Below are 24188 nucleotides of genomic sequence, written 5' to 3' on the forward strand. Positions count from 1 at the left end.
AGTATGTCCACCTTGTTATTTGTTACCAACTTGTGTTCTTGTGTCAAGCCTCCAGAGAATTTTTGTTTTTCATTTATCATTGTTGACAGTATTTTCTGTTTCAGGATAGATGAGTTTGCTTGTATTTCATGGCTGTCATATGTTCTTAAATAACGAATAAACACTGACCGAGCTTTACAGATCACAAGTTGTTGATATCCCCAATTCATAAACTGATGAGACTCCCAGCAAACAGACAATTTGATAAAATTCCTAATAACTCACAAGTTGTTTCTATGACGTCATATCTGCGCTCATTGTTATGGGTGAGCATTATGCTTCTTTTAACACTTCGGTGCTCAGGAATAATGAGAATAGGATATATAATAACTATGTCTTTGTCTAAGTATGTTATTGCATAACTGTGTAAATGTTGATCAAACAATGTGATGTAGACCTTTACTTAGGATGCACCTGCAGATCTTCTCTTCTCTAATAATATTTATGGTGTTTTCTGCAAAGGATGTTGAGCCTTGTATAAGAAATTCATAGTTTTATCATAACGGAAGCTTATAGTAGCAGGAGTAAAACCCAACCTTCGATGTGTGTTATTGCGTGGCACAGTCATTGCAGTGTTTAGTTGAAGCTGTTATTGTTCCTGTGCGCACGCATGACCTTAATAGTACAAAGTCGAAGGTGAGCACAATGTCTTTTGCTTAATATCGAAGCAATTATTGATTGCTGAAAAACAAGATTCTTTGTGCATTTGATATGCTTAGTCCTTTCCTTGAACAGCAGCATTTTTTTTTTTTACTTCAAACTTAGCAATCTTTTTTATACCCTTTGCACACATCTACAAACTTGCACAATACTCTAATAGTTAAAATAATAATAAAAAAAAGTCTTTTAAAAAGTAGTAAAAACTAACATTATTTATTATCCTGCAAATACAGAAAAATGGATATTAAAAAAAATGAGGTTTTATTTTCCTCTAATGGTTTGATGTCCCTTATTGCTGTTCCAGCCTTTTGCTTAGTCAGGCTTAGTTAGCTGTCTTTAGATTAAAGCTGCCTGCACAAGCGGGGGCAGGAAGGAGTTAAGTGCTCCATTTTCTTGCCGCTGGTGACATGTGTAGTTGTTTACTGTGTAGCGAGCACTTTAAGAGGCTTACAGAGAGAGCTTGCTCGGCATCATGGAGGTCCAATGCCAACTTGCCTCTTCCTTACCAGGGAAAAAGGTCACCCCGTAGATGAATCTGAAGTGGAACTTTCCCTTAGCCCTGCACACACAAGCGTAGATCATCCGCTGGGTGTTTCTGTTGGAAATTATTGGACTCTACCAAAAGCTGTCAACGTGCGGGGATGGCTGGGATGACAGTTGCAGCCGTTCACAGCCCCCTCCCCGCTGAAGAAGCTCCAACGTTCTTGCATATTAATTATTAAACAGTTTGGTTGAGCTAGGCACCTTCTGTTGGCTGGAGCAAAAGCAATCATAGGTTGTTGTAGTGAGTTGGGCCTGCCCACTGGCTCCCCTGGAGGAAATGAGCTGCTCCATCTTTTTTGGTGCTGTACTGTAAATTTCTTTCACCTCGAAGAGTAAACAGATACATTGCAAGGCTTGGAGTTACGGAGACCCCCACCCCCCCACCCCCTACTCTTGGTGTAAGCTTGGTCTCCTATTGAGCTCGGTCATCAAGGGAATGAGGTCCAAGTCATCACCATTGCTCGCTGGAAGGGGAAGAAAGCTTTAAGTGGGACCCACAAACAGCTTACTAAGGACTGCTCTCCATCATAGCCTGCTAAGCATGCACATCCTGTGACTACTCCCCTTTGATGTCATTGTAACAAGAAGGTAAGTCACGTTATGTTTGTGCTGGGGGGACAATGAAAACAGCCAGTTCAGCACCTTGGACAGTTCTCGTTCATTGGAGACCTTGCATGGTCACTCAGGACTATGTCAAGTCATATCTTTGTGTACAGGGCTGTGATTCCTTTGTGGGGGAGGGAGGAGGAGGGGGGGGGGCTCTATCGTGCACCCCTCGAGAGCAAACTCTGGATCAGTTATAGGGCAGATATTGTGTTGTAGGCCTGGACTGTAGAGTAAAAACCTGTTATAACTAGTTCAGAGATGTTTGCATGACCATAAATATAAAGAGTGATTTCATTAGCCACCTCCCACCCCTTGCCTGCTATATATTTTCATAACCTTCAGACCACTATCCTCGTCATATCAAGATGGCAATTACTTACAAAACACAGCACCGTCACGAGAGGAAAGAGTTTTCTAATCAAGAGATTTTGTTTTTATATGGTTATATTAAAAAAAAGAATATGTGCAAGCCATTAAAATCAGTTTTCTTTTCTTTTGTTTTTTTAAACCATTTTATTGCCCTTAGATATATATATTTGCTTATTCTTGTGCTTGTTTTAATCTTCCTGTTAAGACGGAAATCGAGTATCCATAGACTTTCTGGAGAACTTTTGCTGGCTTCTGGTTGGTGTTGGAGAGTTGCTCTTTTTTTTTTTTTTAAAGTTGACAAGTAAATTTATCAGTTATTTTCTTACCAAATTAAACAATATATTGTTTTATTTTAATATTATGTATTGTGTTGAGATTGACCGATCACAATATCAGAATAATTGAGGTTATAATATAATATATATAATTTGAAGGTTTATGAATGCTTTATAAAATTGTTTCTTGTGAAAATTAATTCAATTTCTTCTTGATATATTGTTGTTTTAATGTTTGTTTTTATTGTGGGAAGTAGTATTTGCCAGTTTAGGCTTCCCGTGAGTAAGCCCTATTCTGTGATTGGCGTTGCTACCTTAGCAAGCGTTCATTGTCAAGCCTCCCATGTTTAAACCTATCCGGACTCCGAAAAGCCTTTTCATACTCTTTCTTCCGACTCCGAATTCATTTTTTTTTCTTTCTCTCTCTGTCTGTCTTTTTCCTCTGGATCATCTGCTACCATTATCAGCTTGCTCCATATGGTCACTTTAATTAATGGCAAACAAAGGACTAGGATTCCAGGAATCCTAGGTTTTGCTGTGAGCCTTTTATGCTGTCATAGAAACCGAAGCTGTCAGCAGCCTCCCTTTGCCCAACAATGCTTTGTATCTTGTGATTATTGTGCTATACAAGAGGCGAGCACTACAACCAACAAGGCCATCGCTCGTGTGTGTGTAAAGAACACAACTGACTCATCCGCTGCCCTACTATGTACTATTAACTTCCACACAAACACTACATCGGCCTGGTGGGCTCCATGCATTGTCCTTGACTGTTGGCTTTGCCTTATATACCTTATTATATTTATGTGTGCATATTAGCTATAGCAGGTTTAGCTATCTCTATGACCTTTTACATGTAGTTACTATCTATTTACACATTTAAGGTCACCTCTTTACCTTTAGCTAGTGTAAAAACATATCATTTATTACACTTTTGGATTTGAATACATTTTTTTGGTTTGGTTTCTGAAGCTTTTATGCTAGGTTTGTTTTTAAATATTTTTTATGAATCAATAATGGCGCGCAAAGCGTAATTAGTTGATCCGCTTTGTCCTTTTCTCTTGCTTTATGGAATGAACCTAGTAGTTTTAGGTGGAACTTGGAATGTGTTTATTTTTTTATTGTTAGTGACGTAATTTTTTTTTTTTTTTAACCTAATGTGATCACAGGTTTGCTGTTCTGGCTTAACCACTCCCCTCTCCCCCCCCCACCCCCACCCCCTTTAAGTATATCAACTTCTTACCATGCATTCATGCACACGTGGGTTATGTTCATCCAATATTGTTGGGTTTTAGCAATAACTGATGATGAGATGCAGATTTGCATATTAACCTTGAACGCGAGGATGAACACAATAGGTGTAATTCCTTAGTCGTATTCACTGAGCACTTGAGAACTATTAAGACTAAATCTTTGTGTATGTGATGTTTTGAAAAATTCAATCTGGGAACTGGTTGCTATGGGCAAGTATGTAAGCACTGGATCGACCCCGGTGGTTTATGAAAGTCTTTGAAGAGTTTTTTTTTTTAAGGATGAAGGCTGTAAGATAGTAGTTAGATAAAGAGTTGGGTGGACACAGTTGAGAACTGAAAAGTTACAAAAAAACGCCATGCAATAAGTCAAACCATGGCCAATTTAATGTGGCTCTCCTGGCTCTCTCCCTACTCATTGGCTCAAAGACAGTAGCGGGAGCCAATGGTTCTCACTTCTGTCATCCACAGCCAGTGAGGAGGGAGCAGGGGGTGGGGCTGAGCCTCGCTCTGTGTGTCTATGAGCTCAGGAGCAAACATGCACAAATGCCCCCATAGCAAGCGGCTTTCTATGGGAGCACTCAGCAGGGAGGAGGAGCTAGGAGCGCTGGTGGAGGATCCAAGAAGAGGAGGATCAGGGCTTCTCTGTGCAAAACCATTGCATAGAGCAGGTAAGTATAACATGTTTGTTATTTGAATAAAAAAAATACCTTTAGTATTACTTTAATTCACTTTATTCACTTTTTACGTGCCTTTTATATGATCCATGGAAGCCATTTCACAGTACTTCTATGCACTGCAGCCTCATGTTTTACGATTCTGTGTTTGCCTTCCTCCCTCTTCTACTCAGATTGCCTTCCACTTTCATAGGAGCAGATTCAAGACAATTCCACTGGCATCTATAGAGATCCAGGTGCAGAAGATCAACCCCGTGATTAGCATTAGAGACACTATCCTGGTAGGGTTAAACTTTGAGAAAGTTTAAAAGCAAAAAGTCTGCATCCAGTCGAACTTAAACTGGTGTCCTGTGATGGATTGAAGAATTTTTCATCCTGGAGTTTGTATGTTCACTCCTTCTTTTGTGTGGGTTTCCTCCAGGTCTTTTGATTTCCTTCTAGAAGATTTATGAGTTGACTATAGGGCCAAATATTACCCCTGTTGGTAAAGACACTAGATGGTCAGCTCCCATGGCACCTGTGACTTTACTCTGCAAATGCTTCTGAATGTGTATAAATATCTTCAATGTCTAAAATCGTTATGTCCAGTCCATGATACAGCGGGCATTTATAATTTATTTCAGTTCATAACAAGAGAAAGGCTCAAAAAAGATAGGCAACAGGAGGCTTATTTAGGCAAATCCTCCACCAGGCTCCTGGGATCTGACATATGATATGTTTGTAATGCCATTCTGGGGCTTGTAGTTCCAAGGCCTCAATGGACCCATAGGCTGCCTGCGTCTGTGACCAGCAATACAATGGAACCCGCATTATCTTTCATGTGCAGGATTACAAAATTCCAGTTCGCTCATCTTATGCATGAGGCATCTAGGCCTCAGCCTGCGGCAATGCAAAGGTCCCTGCCACCCGCCCACCTCCTTGTACAGTGCCCCAGGCTAAGCCTTTAACTTTGCCCGGCCAATCAAAGTCCCTCCCTCGGGAACATTGAAGCAGGGCTTGCCAGGCTTTGTAAACCTCATTAAAATACTATAAACACTTCAGCCCCATTCTTGGCAGAATAGAGGGTCACGCACAGGCAGACAATACTACACAGAGGCTGTTGGAAAAAAAAAAACTAAAGGAAACAGATTGGTCAAAGCAAGAAGCCAATCAAAATATAGCTATAATTATTTTGGGTGGCAGTCAGAAAATAAAAGGAAGAATGTTACTGGCTGTTAAGAGCAACATGGACATTTTTCCTATCATTTGAGATAACTACATGAGTTGCAATCTAATTGTATAACCTCTGTCCAATTTCCTTCAATTGGGTGCAAATCAACCCATTCTAATTCCAGTAATCCTTACAGTTCACAGGCTTTGGTAAAACCGTAATGCCTGAGAAGTACAGATAAATATTCAAAATGGCTGCCCCCCGTGTGAATTCAGCATTGCATCACGTGGATGCTGACGGATCCAAGAGAAGCATGTTTTTTTCTCTAGTTAGTGAACTGCACATCCAAGTATTTGTATGTTGCCCTTAAGAGCTGGATTATGGGCTATAGATCCAGTTGCTATGTGTTACTGTATCTAACTGCTGTTAATAAATGAGCCACAACTATTACCGTTCTTACACATTCATTATATAGTGCCAGTATATTCCACAGCGCTTTGTAATCGTGCTCATTAATTCCGCAGACCTGCCTGAACTAGCGTACAATGAATCACATCACGGGATTCATTTTGTCACTGTAGCGGGCCTTGTAATAACTGCTGAATGGCCCCTGAGGGCAGGGAAAGTACGGATGCATTCACAGTCAGAGAAGTCCTCGCTTCTTTTATAGCACTGACAGCAAATATTTGATTGCGCATTAGCATCATTCAAAAGCTTCTCCAGTCCTTGAAGAAGCAAGGCCGAGTCTACAGGGGCCCGGGATGCAGAAGGAGATCATCTAGACCCTTTGCTCAGCCTGGGTTCCTGATGCTCTCCCAGCAGCCAGCTGCTGACTATGGTTGCCTTATGATAACCTTCCTATTAATAACTTTAGAAACAAAGATTATTTTTACCCACCAGGCCTGTAATATACCCTTTATATGGCAGCCACAGTCAGCTGTGCATATCAGTCATGCCAGCAGATCCATCCTACAGGGCAAGTAAATCCATAAGCAAACTGATGTCCAGGAAATGCTGTGGCTGTGCTAAAGTCCACTATTGTTAGCTTGAGTTTATGTGATCCATTGCAACTTTAGCTCCACCAGCAATTGCATGAGTTTCCAGACATGGCTGCTGCCTCTTGTTGCATGCTATTGTGATTAGACAGCAAGGAACCTTTAATTGTGAATAAGGGCCTGCATAATTGCAGACTTTGGAACTAGATAGAGGTTTCCTGAACAGCAAATTGTTGCTGAAAAGTTTTTAGGCTGAAGCCCTACAGTAGGACCCAGATGAAAACGAAGTTAGGTTTCAAAAAGCAGGTTAACTAGCTGAAAAACAGTTTTATTTTTCCAGATAGAGGCTAAAGACTAAAGTCTGATTGGTTGCTGTAGGTCAAAGCTTGGTGTTCACTAGGCATTAGAGGAAGTCTCCATTTTGTGGGGGGAGCTAAAGTAAAATAAATGAGCACTTCTTGCCAGTGACTTCACTAAGGAACAAGTGCCTTGATGTCCTGTTTGGCACCAATACTTAATGCATTGTGCTTTTGGCCTTCAGTCTTGTTCTAGAACAATGGCATTTTCAATGAGAATGTCATTCTAAAATAAAAGTACAACTGCCATTGCCACAACAGGCTGCCATTTCTGACCTTCTGATTATGCTAGCTCGCTTCAATGATTTGCATGTGCACATTTGTTCCAGGATGGCCAGAGACAGCAAAGGAGCTAGCATTTTCAAAAGGAGATCAGCAATGGCAGCTTACATCTGGATAGGTTTTCTTTATAGGTTTCCAGTCTCTCAGTATAGGTTTTCTTTATGGTGCTTCTAGGCTTTAGTTGATGAGTGTCCTTTAGGACAACAATATGGTTCATTTTGAGCTTATTCAACATACCATGTATATAAATCTTACATGCAAGTTACCCACAGGAGATGTTTCAAATGGAACCTCCAGAACAAACCTATCTCTGTTAGTGGGGTTATATTATGCATCCTAGCTGGATCCTAGCATCCTTCAACATCTCCTTAGAATAAACTTGATCCTTGGCCAGGCAAAGGCCAACTTAAACCATATCTTATATATAAGTCTTACACTGAAGTTACCCACAGAAGAGGTTTTAGGTGGAACCTCCAGGACAAACCTAGCACCATTAATGTAGTTATATTATACTCCCTATCTGATGGAGGCATATCACAACATTTCCTAGGAAGAGACTTGGTCCTCGACCAGGCTAAGGCCAACTTCAGACAAATCTGCTTTATAAATCTTATGTTGAAGTTATCCACAGGAGAGGTTTTAGGTGGAACCTCCATGAAAAACCTATCCCTATTAGTGGGGTTATATTATACTTCCTAGCTGATGTAGGAATACTACAACATCTTCTAAGAAAATAATTAGTCCTTGGCCAGGCAAAGGCCAACGTCTGTTAAATCTTTTATCTAAATATTAGATTGAAGTAACCCACAGGAGATGTTTCAAGTGGAACCTCCAGGACAAACCTATCCCCAATAGTGGAGTTATATTATACTCCCTAGCTGGTGTAGGACTACCACGACATCTCCCGGGAAACGACTTAGTCCTTGGCCAGGCAAAGGCCAACTTTAGCCAAATCTTTTATATAAATCTTATGTTGAAGTTATGTTTCAAGTGGAACCTCCAGGGCAAACCCAGCACGATTAGTGGGGTTATAGTATACTCACAAATGGTGTAGGAATACCACAACATCTCATAGGAAAGACTTTGGCCAAGTCTTTATACTTTAAAAAAGTTCAAGAATGTTAGATCCAGCATCTGAATTGTATTGATGTCTGGGTGTCTTTCATGTGTCACCAGGAAAAGAAGTGAGACAAAAACTTGACAGAAGTTCTAACTTGACCACCAACAGGACAACTAGAGAAAAAAATGTGTTTATATGTATTACTCTTATGGATTGTTGATGTGTAGATCATAGCATCATAGTGGCATCTCTATAGGAAACATACCTAGCAAGTCACCCACCAAGTTTCTTTATTAAACACATCATTATTACCTACGTGCCCCCAATCTCGCTCGGCGCTGATTGCTTGGTCTACTATAAAGCAGAACCATGAGTGATACATCGGAGCTGGAAGAATTTCAGCCCAGCATGAAGAAATAATTAGTTCAGCTTGTTCATATCACTCGTATACAACAGAGTACACGGAATCTGCGAAGTACCGCTGTGGGTTAAGTGTCTTTCTTTGGAGCCCCACTTGTGTCTCTATTATGCTTAGCGTAAAGGACGAACGCCTGACAGTCTCCGTCTCCCTTTGTTGCCTCATACATTCATAAGCTTTTTATAGGCCTCGGCTCGCCATTGTTTTACAAATGAACTTGCCAACAGCTGATTTGCACGGCTCATGACTCGAAGCGAGGTTACAGGGGGCCGAGAGGTGGCTGTAGGACCAGGTGACTTTTCACCAGACTTTTCAAGCTCTTCATAATTACTGGGAATTAAACAGCTGAGACTTCATCAGGGACCAATAAAATGCAAGAAGCAGCCCCAGAGAGAGGATGAGAAGGAGAGAGAGAGAGAGAGAGAGAGAGAGAGGAGGCCTGGAGCTCGAAGAGGAGGAGATGCCTGGCCTTGGGATGGGAAGGAAGGCGCAGATCTTAGTTTGATGGAAAGACCTAGGCCTCGATGATATAACATATTTGATTTAAAAGAGCTATAAAATGTATTTGGTACAAACATAAGCAAGAGTAACTATCAAAACACAGACAAAAGTAGAAAGGAATTTTTTTTTTCGTTTGTACACATGTACCATCGCTCCTTGCAATTTAGTATTCCTCCTACCATATTTTTATAATTTTGCTGGTAATTACAAGAGGCCTTTGCAAACATGGAAACCCCCAAAATGGCTGCTAGAGTCAACCTAACCTGATTGTATGTGGCATTCACGCACAGTGCATGTCATATGAAGCTCCAGGGGGAAGCAACCATAAATGGGAAATCGAATGGCTGCTTTAGGTAAAGTTCCATCCCTATAACGTCAGAGTCATAGAAAATGATAGATATAGAGTCAGGCGTAAAATGACTAAAGGCTGAGGTCATTGTACAGAAAGGTATATTTTCAAGAAGACTGTGTGAGCAGAAGAAATGTATCTGCCATTAATTTTGTTGAAGACGTTGAGTGTCACTTTGGGCAACAAAAGCTCTGAATATTCACCTTTAGATTTAGATAGTGGTCACACATGCAAGATGGTATGCATTCTTAATTTGAAAGCATACCTTCTCATGTTCTCAGCTTCCTTCAGATCTCCAAATCCCTTTTTTGCTACTGTGATCTGACATCCTGTTAGAGGGTGGCCATGTTTGTTTTCCATGGTCCCGCTGTATGTAGCCATCCCCTCTTGCTCGCTCATCAAGCATACACATATGCTTGGTTGTAGTGGATGTAAATGAAGGCTGTGGTGTACGAAGGGTAAGGCATCTGAGTTCTGGCTCCTCAATAGCCAGAAAAACATCTTGGACTGATTTTTCTCCACTGGAAGATCAGGTTCAGTGTCAAGTGGTCAGGGAACACCAATAGAAATACAAATTTTGCATAACTTAGCCCAATGTGTTCATAACTGGCCACATTAGGTGAATGTTTTCTTACATCATAGGCCCTGTTTTCATAACTAACCTGAGAATAACTCATAATGGTCAATGGGGCAGAAAATTAACATTTGTTCATTCTGTTACTTAAAGTGGAGCATGCGCGCGGGAGTTCTGGGCCACTGCACACAGCTCTGAAAAAATGGGCACAGGTATGCCTTTCCTTCAGAGCACATGCGCCAGCTTTAGGAGAGAGAATATCTCCTAAATGGTGTACGTTTAGGAGATATTCATTTTACCTATAGGTAAGTTTTATTATTAGCTTACCTGTCGGAAAAATTAAAAAAACAAGTTTACTACCACTTTAATTCTTTGCATTTTCCAGATGTTGCTGATGGTTAGTTGACAATATGGGCTCATGCAAAAACGCCCACAGCATTGCAAAACTGGGAGCAGGCAAGCTCTTTATTGCAGAGGAGACATGCAAGTGCTTCTGAAATAAAATAAACGTACCTTCCTGCTCGCTATATTCTGTAGATTCTGTGCAGCTCAGTGTACTTTTCTGCCAATGTCTGTGTGCCGGGATGCGCATGCATGGGAGAGACGTCATCCTGTGCCGGCCAATCAAGATGGCCAAAGATCAACATGTGGAAGAAGCCAGGGGGAAGATGCTGTGGGACCACGCAGGCATATGACCATTGAATCAAAGGTAAGTAACAGTGAATTAGTTCCACTTTAATATAGCATATTGCTGTGAAGGGGAGTTGTAGATCCATAGGAAATGAAATGTAAGCAGAACCTAAGGGGTCTATACTTACCTTTCCTCCAACGGTGACCATCCCTCATTGGCATCTTTTGCTGTGTGCCAGTTTTCGTCCGTCTTAATGGGCATCAAATGATGTCACTCCTGTGCATGCGCAGAACCCAGTCATCCCGGCACAGAGGGATCAGGCCGATGCTGAAAGCTAAGCTGGGCATGTGCAGCTCAATTTACATTGTTGGAGAAGACAGCAAGCAGGCAGGTAGTTGTATTTCATTGCAGAAGAGACATTGCATGTCACACTGTGCACCCAGTGCAGAGCGTCACGGCGCAGTCATGCGCAGTGACGTCAACAGTTACAGCTGATCACTTAAATGGCGCATGTTTAGGAGATAATCACTGTACCTATGAGTAAGACTCATTAAAGGGCTTCCCTGTAGGTAGAAGAGTGGAATGAGAGTTTACTAACTTTATTAACTTTCCAGCCTGGGGGTCTATCCAATTGGATAAAAATTGAATGGACTATATAGGTGGGCCTTCATACTACATACTAAATCTAATATCATACTGTAATGTGTGTGGCCACCTTTAGATTTACCATCAACTATGTAGAATAAAGGGGAGGGCATTATTACAATAAGGCTGTCATTTTATTTACTGGGGTTTCATTTATTTGAATCAACAATAGCCTATCATACATTCTATGGCAAAAAACAAAAAAGGGGCCGGGCATATTTTTTAAATAAGATGTAAATCAAATGGCAAATTGCTTATTTTACTGATATAAATATAGATCACCCATTAAAAAAGAAAGGTGACTGGTCCTCTTTAAGTTCTATGCGATATGTATTCCAGCACCGAAGAAGTTACAACCGTTTCAGCGGGTTTCGCGCGTGCAGCAATTTGCAAAATATCTTTTGAATGCAGTGAAAAAAAAAAATCAATTTCCTTTCTCTGTCATTTCAAGGCTGAGTCTTTTATTAACACTGATGCCGGTTTGGAAATGAGAAGCAAAAAAAAAAAAAAAAAGCAACACAGGGGGAGAGGGGACGCTGCGCGTCTGAGTGTAACTAGATAGGAGTGAAATTGCACCAGAAGCGTTTGAATTATTGCTGGAAGTCACGTGACCCACCAGAGGTAGCTGAGTGTGCAGAATCACGACCGCTGCATGCATGCTTTTTACATATTTTCAGCTGTTAACCCTTTTCTCTAGGCCTACGCTGTTCCACAGCAAATTCAGGCAAGACAATGGCAGATATGCTATTCAGGAAACACTGCAGCTGTGTTAAGGTGCAACCTTCCTCCTCTTCTTATAGAAAAGATTCCATACATCCAAGCGATCATCCCATCAATGCAATTGGAGTTTCTTTTAGTAACAAGATCATTTATTGGCAAAACACAGGAGCAGCAGTTCCCAACCCAATCAAAACAATGCTATCATTTGCACCGATGTTGCGATTGTTTGGTTACCTCAGCATTTGTAAACCTTTTTTCAGTAGTGGCCCCCTTTAAAAAGTATGCAAAATCTTGAGGCATCCCATCACATCAGAGGTCCCCTCATCAAATCAGAGTTCCCTCCATTATATCAGAGGTCCCTTCATCACATCAGAGGTCCTTCCATCACATCAGAGGTTCCCCCCATCGCATCAGAGGTCTCCTTTATATCAGAAGTGCCCCTATCACATCAGAGGTCCCTCCATCACATCAGAGGTCCCTCCATCACATCAGAGGTCTCTCCATCACATCAGAGGTTCCCCCCATTATATCAGAGGTCCCTCCATCACATCAGAGGTCCTTCCATCACATCAGAGGTTCCCCCCATCACATCACAGGTCCCCTTTATATCAGAAGTGCCCCTATCACATCAGAGGTCCCTCCATCACATCAGAGGTCCCTCCATTACATCAGAGGTCCTTCCATCACATCAGAGGTCCCTCCATCACATCAGAGGTTCCCCCATTATATCAGAGGTCCCCCCATCACATCAGAGGTCCACTTTATATCAGAAGTGCCCCCTTCACATTAGAGGTCTACCCCATCATATCAGAGGTTCCCCTTCACATCAAAGGTCCCCCCAGCACATCAGAGGCCCCCTTATACATTAGAGTCTCCCATCGTGTCAGAGTCCCCCCATCAGCACAAAGCCCCTGAATCACATAGTTCCCCCATCACAGAGTTGGCCCGTCCAACTCACACTGATCCAAGGCAAATTGGGCCCCATGCTTGAGGCATTCCAGAGGGAACCCAGATGGCACTCCAGGATGCTGTGGCACCCTGCTTAGGAAAGACTATCTTAAAGCTGAAATCCAGGCCGGTATAAAATCATTACATGTAACTAGTGAAAGCAGCTGAATTTGATTTGACACCAGCCTCTTTTCATCTGCCAAACAGCAGATTTCAAACTGAGAGAGGGAGGGGCAACACTAAGTGCTGAATGCAAATATTTTGACAAGGAAAATGCCAACAGAAGAAGAGAAGAAAGAAATGACTCATCAGTATTCTGCTGCTCAGGCACTGTCCAATCGCAGGCAGGGGGCAGGCAGGCAACCTAGCTGCCTTGCTTAACTGCAGTAGAAAAAAGACAGATCACTGAATTGGCTGTGCTGTGTAAATCTCAGGATTGGATGGACAAATATAGAAATCCTTTAGTAGGTAACATATCTCTAATTTCAACTGTATGTTTAGCTGTTTGGACATGGAAAAATATTCCCTGCACTATGGAAAAAGAAGACCTTTACCAGCAATACTGGTAACAAAATTTCACAGTTTTTATTGGATAAACAATCAGTTGCAAGTTGTGTGTAGCTTAAGTCCATCATGCAATGTGGGTAGAATGCCGAAACCAGGGATAGATGATACCAGCAAGCACAGAGGTTTAGTTAGTGGGGATGCAGTACGGTGTACCAGATGGATGCCAGGATAAAAAAAAGAGACAGCCAGCAGGTAGCTGAGCCCCCTGAACCAGTTTAAACACGAACTCTGAAGGCGCGTGCCTTTCATTTATTTAAAAGCTGGTATTTACTGGGTAGCCGGCCGCTCATTTTCCTCAATTTCTATTACATTGTATAATCAGCTTGTCCAGATTGCACAGCTGTCTCTTATTTCCTGCCTGGATTTCAGCTTCCGGCTTTGGCTACGTTGGGAGAAAAAAATGTGTAGATACTTGCTATGGTTTGTTTTGGAAATAATTTTATTAGCTTGCAAATTAATTTGACACTTGCGGGCCTTATCCAATAAGAGAACTGGCAGGGCAATAGCTGTGTGCAAAGTGCAGTTACCCATAGCAGCAAAGGTCGCTACTGGTTGCCAATGGAAGACGTCTCATTGGTATGGCTAGTGCCCACTGCCCAAAAGAAGCCTGAATATATGTTCAATCTGGTTGTATTTTCTTGGGGGGGTTTAGACCTCCACCGATGATGAGCCATTTTGCTCGTTGAAATGCTTTATGATACATTCTGTCGTAATGTGTGGCTGATGCCTCGACGGCCATTCTTTCAGCTGGCTCATTATTGGCAGCCAGAATTTGTAACCTTTCCAAGTCAAATCATACCCCATGTGCTAATTATGAGGCCAATTTCTCCATATGCAGGTTTACATACAGTTCTTCCTGATGACAGTTGGTCAAGCAAACAAAATGGCCACCTACAGTGTGATGTCACAGGCTCCAAATTAAAGATAGACCCTACTTTATATTTTCAGACCTCAAAAGAGACTGAAGGGACAGCATTTTTTATTTCCTCCAATGACCATGACCTATTCTCACTTAAACTATGCAAGGGCAAATCTAATTGGGTGGTTTGGCCAACACGATGAGTTCTTTCAGGCATTCTTAGTCTAGAGGTCTTGTGTATTGACCATAGCAACTCTTCAGATTCCGCCTTTTATTTTTTGTAGGGTGGATAACGCATTGGGCTCAATATTTAGGTGCTAATTACATGCCCATAATCTTTTGCAATCAATCAGAACCTGAATTTTCCTGGCCTGGCAAGAGTGTGATCCTGATTGGTTTCCATGGGGTGCTGCATCTACAAATAAGAATTCTTTGCTGAGTAAGGTCTTGAAAGGGATTCTGATTGCTATAGGACACTGCATCTAGGAACTCTTTACTAAGTAATGCCTTTAGAAGGATTCTGGGGGCTATAAGGCACTGCATCTAAGAACTCTTTACGGAAGTAAGGTCTTGAGGAGGTTCTGGTTGGTATGGGGTGCTGCCTCTAAGATCTCTTTATGGGGGTAAGGCTGAGGGGGGTTCTGGTTACTATGGGGCACTAAATCTAAGAATTCTTTATGGGAGTAAGAGCTTAGGGGAGATTCTGGTTGCTATGGGACACTGCATCTAACTGCATCTAAGAATAAGAACTCTTTACAAGGGTAAGGCCTTGAAAAGGGTTCTGTTTGCTATGAGGCACTGCATCTAAGAACTCTTTAGAGATGTAGGAGCTGGAAGGGAATGCTGGTTGCCATGGGACACTGCGTTTAGGAATAAGAACTCTTTATGGGAGAAGGCCTGGTTGCTGATGAAACAACACTCGTGGCCTCATGACTGGAAGCACACTTGACGCCAATCAATGATTCAGATTATGGCACTGCATCTAAGAACTTTTAATAGGAGTTATGCCAGCCATAGACAGGTTGAAAACCGGATGATTTTTTCATCGTTGGTGATAACGTCGGCCGATCGAACGACCGATTTTTCATTTTTTTTTAAAAAACGTCCGGTTTTCGACCAGTCTATGGCCTGCTTTAGGCTTTGAGAGGGGTTCTGGCTGCTATGGGGTACTGAATCTAAGAATTCTTTACAGGAGTATGACCATGGGGGGTATTCTGGCTGCTATGGGATTCTTCCTCTAAGAATTTTTACTAGGAGTTTATCTTTGAGGGGTATTCTGGTGGCTATGGGACCCTGCTTCTAAGAACATTTACTAGGAGTAAGTCCTTGAGGGGTATTTTGGTTGCTATGAGGCACTGCTCTTTTTTACTATAAGGCTACTTTCACACTGATCCATTTTTTCTTCTGCTTTTGCACGAAAAAAAAGCGAAAAAAAACATATTCCTATGGAACTCTTCACACTGATTCATTCAGTCCAGGTCCAGAGCGTTCTTTAAAATCCTGTTTGCTGCATTTTCGGTGCGGTAAAAAAAACTCTCCAAAAATACACCTCCCCGTTGAAATCAATAGAAAACACGGTAAAAATGCAGCCATGTTGCATTTTTGGTACGGTTTTTGAGTCACATGTCTTGCAAAAACGCGCCGCAAACACGGTAAAAATGTGGCCAAAACATGTTTTTGCTAGGGATCAGTGTGAAAGTAGCCTTAGGCCTCGAGGGATATTATAGTTGCCATGAGGCATTGCCTCTAAGAATAAGAACTCTTTATAGCAGTGAGTCCTTGAGGCGGATTCTGGTTGCCATAGGACACTGCATCTAAGATTAAGAACTCTTTACAAGGGTAAGGTCTTGAAAAGGGTTCTGGTTGCTATGAGGCACTTCATCTAAAACTCTTTACAGATGTAGGACCTGGAACGGGATGCTGGTTGTCATGAGACACTGCATTTAGGAATAGGAACTCTTTATGGGAGAAGTCCTGGTTGTTGGTGAAGCAACATACGGGGCCTCATGACTAGAAGCACCCTTGACGCCGATCAATGATTTAGATTATTGATGTTTCCAAAGCAGTACACTGCTTGTGTAAGTCTGGCTGGCATGTCACGATGGTACTTGTTGTTGTTGGTACTTGTTGTTCCTAAGTGACCATTGTAGATACTCGCCTAGATAAATAGCATATAATTACTCCAGCCACTACACCAGGTCTGTCACTCATGCAATGAGCAATAAAACCTTCCAGCAGGGTGAAAATGACTGCAAATAAGGTCTTCAGGTGGATTCTAGTTGCCATGGGCAACACACAGCACTTGGTGACTAGAAGCACCCTTGATGCCAATCATCCAATCAGACTATCCCTTTAATGTTTCCAAGTCGGCGCGGGAGTGCAAACTGGCTGGGTTGTCGTGCTGGAACTTGTAGTTCCTCAGCGGCTGTTGTAAATCCCCAGCTCGATACATAGAACACAATTACTCCGGCCACTACGCCCGGCCTCTCACTCGCGCACTAGGGAATAAAACCTTCCAGCAGTGTGAAAATGACTGCACGCTTTTATTTGCATTTTTAGGAATATTCTTGTGCATAGCCAGCTGGGGTGAAAGGTCGGCATTTGCATATAAATGGAAAAGGATGGGGGCACGCGATGCAGGGGGAGCCGCGTGTGTATGATTTTCACAGCGGTGCGCCTGTGTTTGGAAGATTAAAGTACACAGCTTGCATTTGGTTATTGCTAAATGTGAAAGGGTTCAGATGCTAAATCACAGGCAAAGTAATGAGGGAAAAAAAAAAAAAGAGGAAACAAGATGGAGACCGGCAGTGGAGGATAGCGACATTTAGCCCATGTTTACGCAGGTAAATAAATAGATTCAGGATGTTAGCCCGAGCGCGATGCAACAATAAATGTCTTTTTTTTTTTTATAGGAGGTGTGGCAAAAAAAATGGTGCTGGTTGCAATAACTAAACGGCACACTGGAAATTTTATGCTGTTGATGCTGATCTTTTCACTGCATGTATGTGGATAGCATTGTATAAAGAGGAAAAGCAGGTCTCTATTCAATAATGATCAGAAGACATCTGGCTATCCTTGTACGCTTCATGAGATCCCTCACTGTTTTGATTCTGTGGATTTATTTATTTATTTATTTCAGTTACTTATATAGCGCCGTCAATTTACGCAGCACTTTACATATATATTGTACATCAGTCCCTAACCCTCAAGGGGCGTACAATCTAAGGTCCCTAACCCTCAAGGGGTGTACAATCTAAGGTCCCTAACCCTCGAGGGGCGTACAATCTAAGGTCCCTAACCCTCAAGGGGTGTACAATCTAAGGTCCCTAACCCTCAAGGGGTGTACAATCTAAGGTCCCTAACCCTCAAGGGGTGTACAATCTAAGGTCCCTAACCCTCGAGGGGCGTACAAGCTAAGGTCCCTAACCCTCAAGGGGTGTACAATCTAAAGTATAGGCATAAGCACTAAAGATCAGAGCTACATAGGAACATTTTTGGTAACTCAATGTGTATTATTTATTAAAAACTGGAGAGTGCAAAATCTGGTGCAACTTTGCATAGAAACCAATCAGCTTACAGGTTTTATTGCCAAAGCTTAATTGAACAAGCGGAAGTGCAAAGAACATTCTTCCCACTGACCATCAGACTATAGCAGGGTTTCTCAACCAGGGTTCCTCCAGAGGTTGCCAGGGGTTCCTTGAGGAATGAGCAATTTTTGCCTCTTGGGTAAGTTCCCACTGACACCATTGATCTTTTTAGTAATCTGTAAGGGGGTAATTCTTCCCAATGACCACAATTGTAAGGGGCATTCTTACCTCTTTAACACTAATGTTTCATGAGTTGTAGATATAGTCATTTTTAGCAGGGGTTCCCTGAGACTGGAAAGTTATGTCAAGGGTTCCTCTGCGTTGAGAAAGGCTGCACTATAGTATCATGAATTGTAGATACAGGTGTACCTCGGTTTACGAATTTATTGCATTCTCCGGAACGTTTTGTATTGTGAAAAATTGATAAACTGAAACGCGTTTCCCATAGGAATGCATTGAAAATAATCCGTTCCGGTGGTCAGAAAAAAGTAAAATAAAAGTCTTTTATCTGTTCAAAACTCTTTATGAGGTGCACTTTAAAGGCATAAATACTGTACAGGGACATGATTAAAAATGTATTCGTAAATGCATTGAAAACCAATTAATCCGTTCAGGAGGTCAGTAAAAAGTAAAAAAAGTTCCGGAGGTCAGAAAAAAGTAAAATAAAAGTCTTTTATCTGTTCAAATCTCTTTATCAAGTGCACTTTAAAGACATAAATACTGTATAGGGACATGATTAAAAATGTATTCGTAAATGCATTGAAAACCAATTAATCCGTTCAGGAGGTCAGAAAAAAGTAAAAAATAGTCTTATCTGTTCAAAACTCTTTATAAAGTGCACTTTAAAGGCACGGGGCTAGCGTTATAAACCTCCCAGGCGCAATGCATCTTGGGGAAACTAACTTCGTATTGCGAAAAAAATTTGTAAACCGAGGCATTATTTTCAATGACTTTTCATTTGTAAACCGAAAATTATGTTAACCGAGGCGTTTGTAAACCGAGGTACACCTGTATAGTCATTGTTACCAGGGATTCTTGAGACCAGAAAGTATATTTCAAGGGTTCCTCTGTGTTGAAAAGGTTGGGAAAGGCTGGATTAGTTATTACTCTTAGCCATCAATCTTTAGTGGCTTTACAGAGCCTTTGAAAGAGATTTACTAAAACTGGAGCACTCAGAATCTGGTGCAGCTGTACATGGTAACCAGGGGTGAACTGACAACTCATGGGGCCCCTGGGCAATAGGGGATCATGGGGCCCCTGTGTCCTTGCCCAAACTCAAAAAAGCCTATGAAAAAGGTACCAGGGGCATCTCATGGGGCCCCCTACTGACCCCGGACCCCGGGTTTCCAAATGGTCAGTCCGCCCCTGATGGTAACCAATCAGCATCTAACTTCAGCTTGTTCAATTAAGCTTTGGCAATAAAACCTGGAAGCTGACTGGTTTATATGCAGAGTTGCGCCACATTTTGCACTCTCCAGTTTTAGTAAAAAAAACCTCATGTTTATGTTTAATTTTGTATTGTTATAGAAAGCCTCACACTAACGCTCGACAAAACTCCCTGTATTGTGAGACACTTGGAGGCTTGCCATTGGTGGACTCCCTCTAAAAATGTTACTTACCTGGATGTCACCAGCTTTATTATTTTTTGAGTCCCTGACTTGGAACGACCGTGTGGACCAGTAAAGTCAGAGGAAACTCAGGACTCCATATGCTTGTTCCAGGTCAGAAATGGAAAAAGTAAGCCTTTGGATCATCATGACAGGTGGGGGTCTATTCAGAGGGGTAGGGCAGCAATAATAACTTCATACTTCCTCCCTATTTGACTAAATGATTATTTCAATATTCTGATCAAACCTAGCACTTATCAATCATGTTTCGCTAGGATTTTGATCAATTTCATTCAACTCTGCAGGCTGGAATCAAATATGAAAGTATTTGAATTGGTGAGCAGAGCATTAAAGTGTGACACCCTACTTTACTGAGAATCTCCATTTATTGCTGATTGTATCCTTCTTGGAGATTTCCCCTTAATTCCTGTGACAATGACACAGAAATAACCAGAACAAATACAATTTTGGATGGAGATATATGTGCTTGATAAGGGTGTATGTTCAGCCATAAATGTTATCTTAGTTTTGAATAGTTCAGGGAAAGGTTAGAACTCATCCAAAGCTTTGTTAGAGACATTTCACTTCACTTCCTATCCTGTTGACAATGTTTTACCAGACAGGAAGTAAGGGGAACTCTCAAATAGTAACACAAACCAAAACTAGAATAGAAGTCTAGAAACCCTGTCAGATCTTTATTTCTGTCCATGTCCCTCTTGCTGATTTCCCCTCACCTCCTGTCTGGTGAAACCATTGTCAGCAGGATGAAAAGTAAGGGAAAATCTCTCTAATGGAGCATCGGATAGCAATAAAAAAAGGGATCCTAATACCCCCTCCCTATCCAAAACTAAGGAAAAAGTTTGACATACCTTTTAAGAGATAAAGCAAACCAATGGGTAGCTCAGGCCTTGACACCTCTGGATTAAATTTTTGGGTGAGGCAACCCAAAAATGCATACTGGTGGCAGCACACAACCTGGACTCTGGTGGACATATAATAAGTTGGGTGACATATCGTTAATGAGACTGGCATGATAATTCTACCATCTCTGGGTACTTTTCCATCTGAGCCATGTGGTATAAAGACATTCTATCTTCTTCTCCCACTTTCAGAGTAACAGATGGGCAGGCAATGCCTCTGGGAGATGGGAGCAATGTAGGTAGAAAAGGTGTGGCACCAATAACCAAGAGAGGCCTCTAACAACATCCAAGGGAGTATCTTTATCCTCCCAGTAGTATGAACTCTCCTCTTGCCACCTTCACTTTGTCAACCGAGGACAGATGGATGGTTAACGTCTGCTTCCTATTCCCTGGTTACCGAGGCGTAGAGTGACAGCAGATAAGAACCACTTGACCCACCTGCTCGATTCTCAGTTCTCAACCTGCTGCCAGAGCTTTTGTTTCTCATCCTGTCCCCACCTCCTCCCCCTCAGTCTGCGGATAACATACTTCTCATGTCACTGTATTCCCAGAGACGAAGAGCGAGGGACATGTACAGGCCCTGAGCACACCTGAAGGTGACCCAGTTCCTCTATGTAACGTCGGATTGGCTATGCTGTGTGCCAAAGTTCTCAGATTACAACAGATTTTATCAACCAGAGTTTTGGGGAACCCTGGGGTTCCTCCAAAGTATGCCAGGGGTTCTTTGAGAAGAGAGCAGTGGCAGGTTGATATCCTCTTTATACTGACCACCAATGTAAAGGGTCCCTCCTACACTGACCACCAATGTAACAGGTCACTTCTACACTGATCACCAACATAAGGGGTCACATCTACACTGACCACCAATGTTAGGGGTCACTTCTACCATGACCACCAATGTAAACGGTCCCTTCTGCACTGACAATGAAAGAGGTCACTTCTACACTGACCACCAACATAAAGGGTCATATATACACTGACCACCAACACAAAGAGTCACATCTACACTGACCACCAAATGTAAGGGGTTACATCTACACTGACCACCAACATAAGGGGGTACTCCTACACTGACCACCAACACAAAGAGTCACTTCTACACTCACCACCAATGTAATGTTTAATTTCTTTCCATTGTTAAAAACTCATTTTACGAGTAAATTTTTTGGTTTAATAAAAGGTAAAACATTTTTTGAAAGTGTATAAAAACCCACTTTTTTATTATTATGAAGTTAGCTATTATTACAGTCTGCATCCCTGAGATTCTCCCCCAGGAGATTCGCCCTCTCTGCTTGTTCTGATGACCATTGTCTCCTGTATCAAAAGTGATAAGAAATCCAAAATGTATTCGATTTTCAACATTAGTAACAGGAGGTGGGGGGAAACCATTCAATAGATATACCTCTTCTAGTGACAACTGTCCACCAGGGAATTTCCTTTCACTTTGGGGGGAAAAAAATGTTCCTACAATTTCAGTTTCCAAATTGTCTTGGCATGTTTCCATTAAAGTATATATAAAGACTGAACTTTTTCGTAGTTTTGGATAGAGTGTTGAGAAGTTACCTGTCAGGTATTTATTGCTGTCTGTGTAATCCTCTCTATTTGTTCTGGTGGTCAATTTCACAAGTGACGGGTCCAGCACGTTTTTTAAAAACCTGCTTGCTGCATTTTGGTGCAGGTTTGGTGTGGTAAAAAAAACTGACCAAAAATGCACCTCGCCATTGAAATCAATAGAAAACATGGCAAAAACACACCCGCATTGCATTTTTGGTGCGAATTTTTGAGTCGCATGTTGCACCTCATTAACACACCACAAACTCGTAAAAATGCGTTAAAACACGTTTTTGCTGTGTTTTTGCTAGGGATCAGTGTGAAAGTAGCCTTAGGCCTCAAGGGAGATTTTAGTTGCCATGAGGCATTGCATCTAAGAATAAGAGCTCTTTATACCAGTGAGGCCTTGAGGGGGAATCTTGTTGCTATGGTACACTGCATCTAAGAATAAAAACTCTTTACAAGAGTAAGGCCTTGAAAAGGGTTCTGGTTGCTATGAGGCACTGCATCTAAAACTCTTTAAAGATGTAGGACCTGGAAGGGGATGCTGGTTGCCATGGGACACTGCATTTAGGAAAAAGAACTCTTTATGGGAGAAGGCCTGGTTGTTGGTGGAACAATACATGGGGCCTCACCCTTATTTATTGCTGTCTGTGTCATCCTTGCTATTTGTTCTAGTGGCCACTGTCAAAGTGGTAGGGAATCTAATATACTGAGCTGTCACCAGAACAGGATAAGAGGGGAAATATTTCAATGAGGACACTTATTCCAGTGACAGCGAAGATGGGATTTCCTTCACCTTGGAGAGATTTCTTCTTACTTCCTGTTGTGTCTGCAGGACAGGAAGTAAAGCCTCTCCAATGGGACACAGAAGGCAAATAAAAACAGGTTGGATCAGATGGTGGTCCAGTGTGATCTCTATTGGTTGGATCAGATGGTGATCCAGTGTGACCTTTATTGGCTGGATCAGATGGTGGTCCAGTGTGATCTCTATTGGTTGGATCAGATGGTGGTCCAGTGTGACCTGTATCGGTTGGATCAGATGGTGGTCCAGTGTGACCTGTATCGGTTGGATCAGATGGTGGTCCAGTGTGACCTGTATCGGTTGGATCAGATGGTGGTCCAGTGTGACCTGTATCGGTTGGATCAGATGGTGGTCCAGTGTGACCTGTATCGGTTGGATCAGATGGTGGTCCAGTGTGACCTTTATCGGTTGGATCAGATGGTCCAGTGTGATCTCTATCGGTTGGATCAGATGGTGGTCCAGTGTGACCTTTATTGGTTGGATTAGGTGGTGGTCCAGTGTGACCTTTATCGGTTGGATCAGATGGTGGTCCAGCGTGATCTCTATTGGTTGGATCAGATAGTGGTCCAGTGTTACCTTTATTGGTTGGATCAGATGGTGGTCCAGTGTGACCTTTATTGGTTGGATCAGATGGTGGTCCAGTGTGATCTCTATTGGTTGGATCAGATGGTGGTCCAGTGTGACCTTTATCGGTTGGATCAGATGGTCCAGTGTGATCTCTATCGGTTGGATCAGATAGTGGTCCAGTGTGACCTTTATTGGTTGGATTAGGTGGTGGTCCAGTGTGACCTTTTATCGGTTGGATCAGATGGTGGTCCAGTGTGATCTCTATCGGTTGGATCAGATAGTGGTCCAGCGTGACCTTTATTGGTTGGATTAGGTGGTGGTCCAGTGTGACCTTTTATCGGTTGGATCAGATGGTGGTCCAGTGTGATCTCTATTGGTTGGATCAGATAGTGGTCCAGTGTTACCTTTATTGGTTGGATTTGATGGTGGGACAGTGTGACCTTTATTGGCTGGATCAGATGATGGTCCACTGTGACCTTTATTGGTTGGATCAGATGGTGATCGAGTGTGACCCCTATTGGTCGGATCAGATGGTGGCCCAATGTCTATGGAGCAGGAGCAATCAAGCATTCCCTGAGAATTAACCAATGAGGAAAGGTTTAGCTCCATTGCTATTGTTTTTTTCATGGTGAAAGCATTGTGGAATGAAAAGAAAAGTTTTGACTTTAGATATACTT

At 42.1% G+C, this 24188-nt stretch overlaps 1 protein-coding gene across 2 annotated transcripts in view; it reads left to right on the forward strand.

Annotated features, from left to right (window-relative positions):
- The first annotated feature begins 1490 nt into the window (after positions 1 to 1490).
- The window catches only part of MYT1 (myelin transcription factor 1), a 78640-nt gene continuing 55942 nt past the window's right edge, over positions 1491 to 24188 (forward strand). For both annotated transcript variants that reach the window (XM_089657491.1, XM_089657492.1), the window contains exon 1: positions 1491 to 1830. The gene's annotated coding sequence lies outside the window, so the exon portion shown is untranslated. The remainder of the gene's footprint in view (positions 1831 to 24188) is intronic.

This window comes from Staurois parvus, unplaced genomic scaffold, assembly GCF_062004578.1.
Source record: "Staurois parvus isolate SC_StPar_1 unplaced genomic scaffold, SC_StPar_1.0 ptg001004l, whole genome shotgun sequence".
Taxonomy (NCBI): domain Eukaryota; kingdom Metazoa; phylum Chordata; class Amphibia; order Anura; family Ranidae; genus Staurois; species Staurois parvus.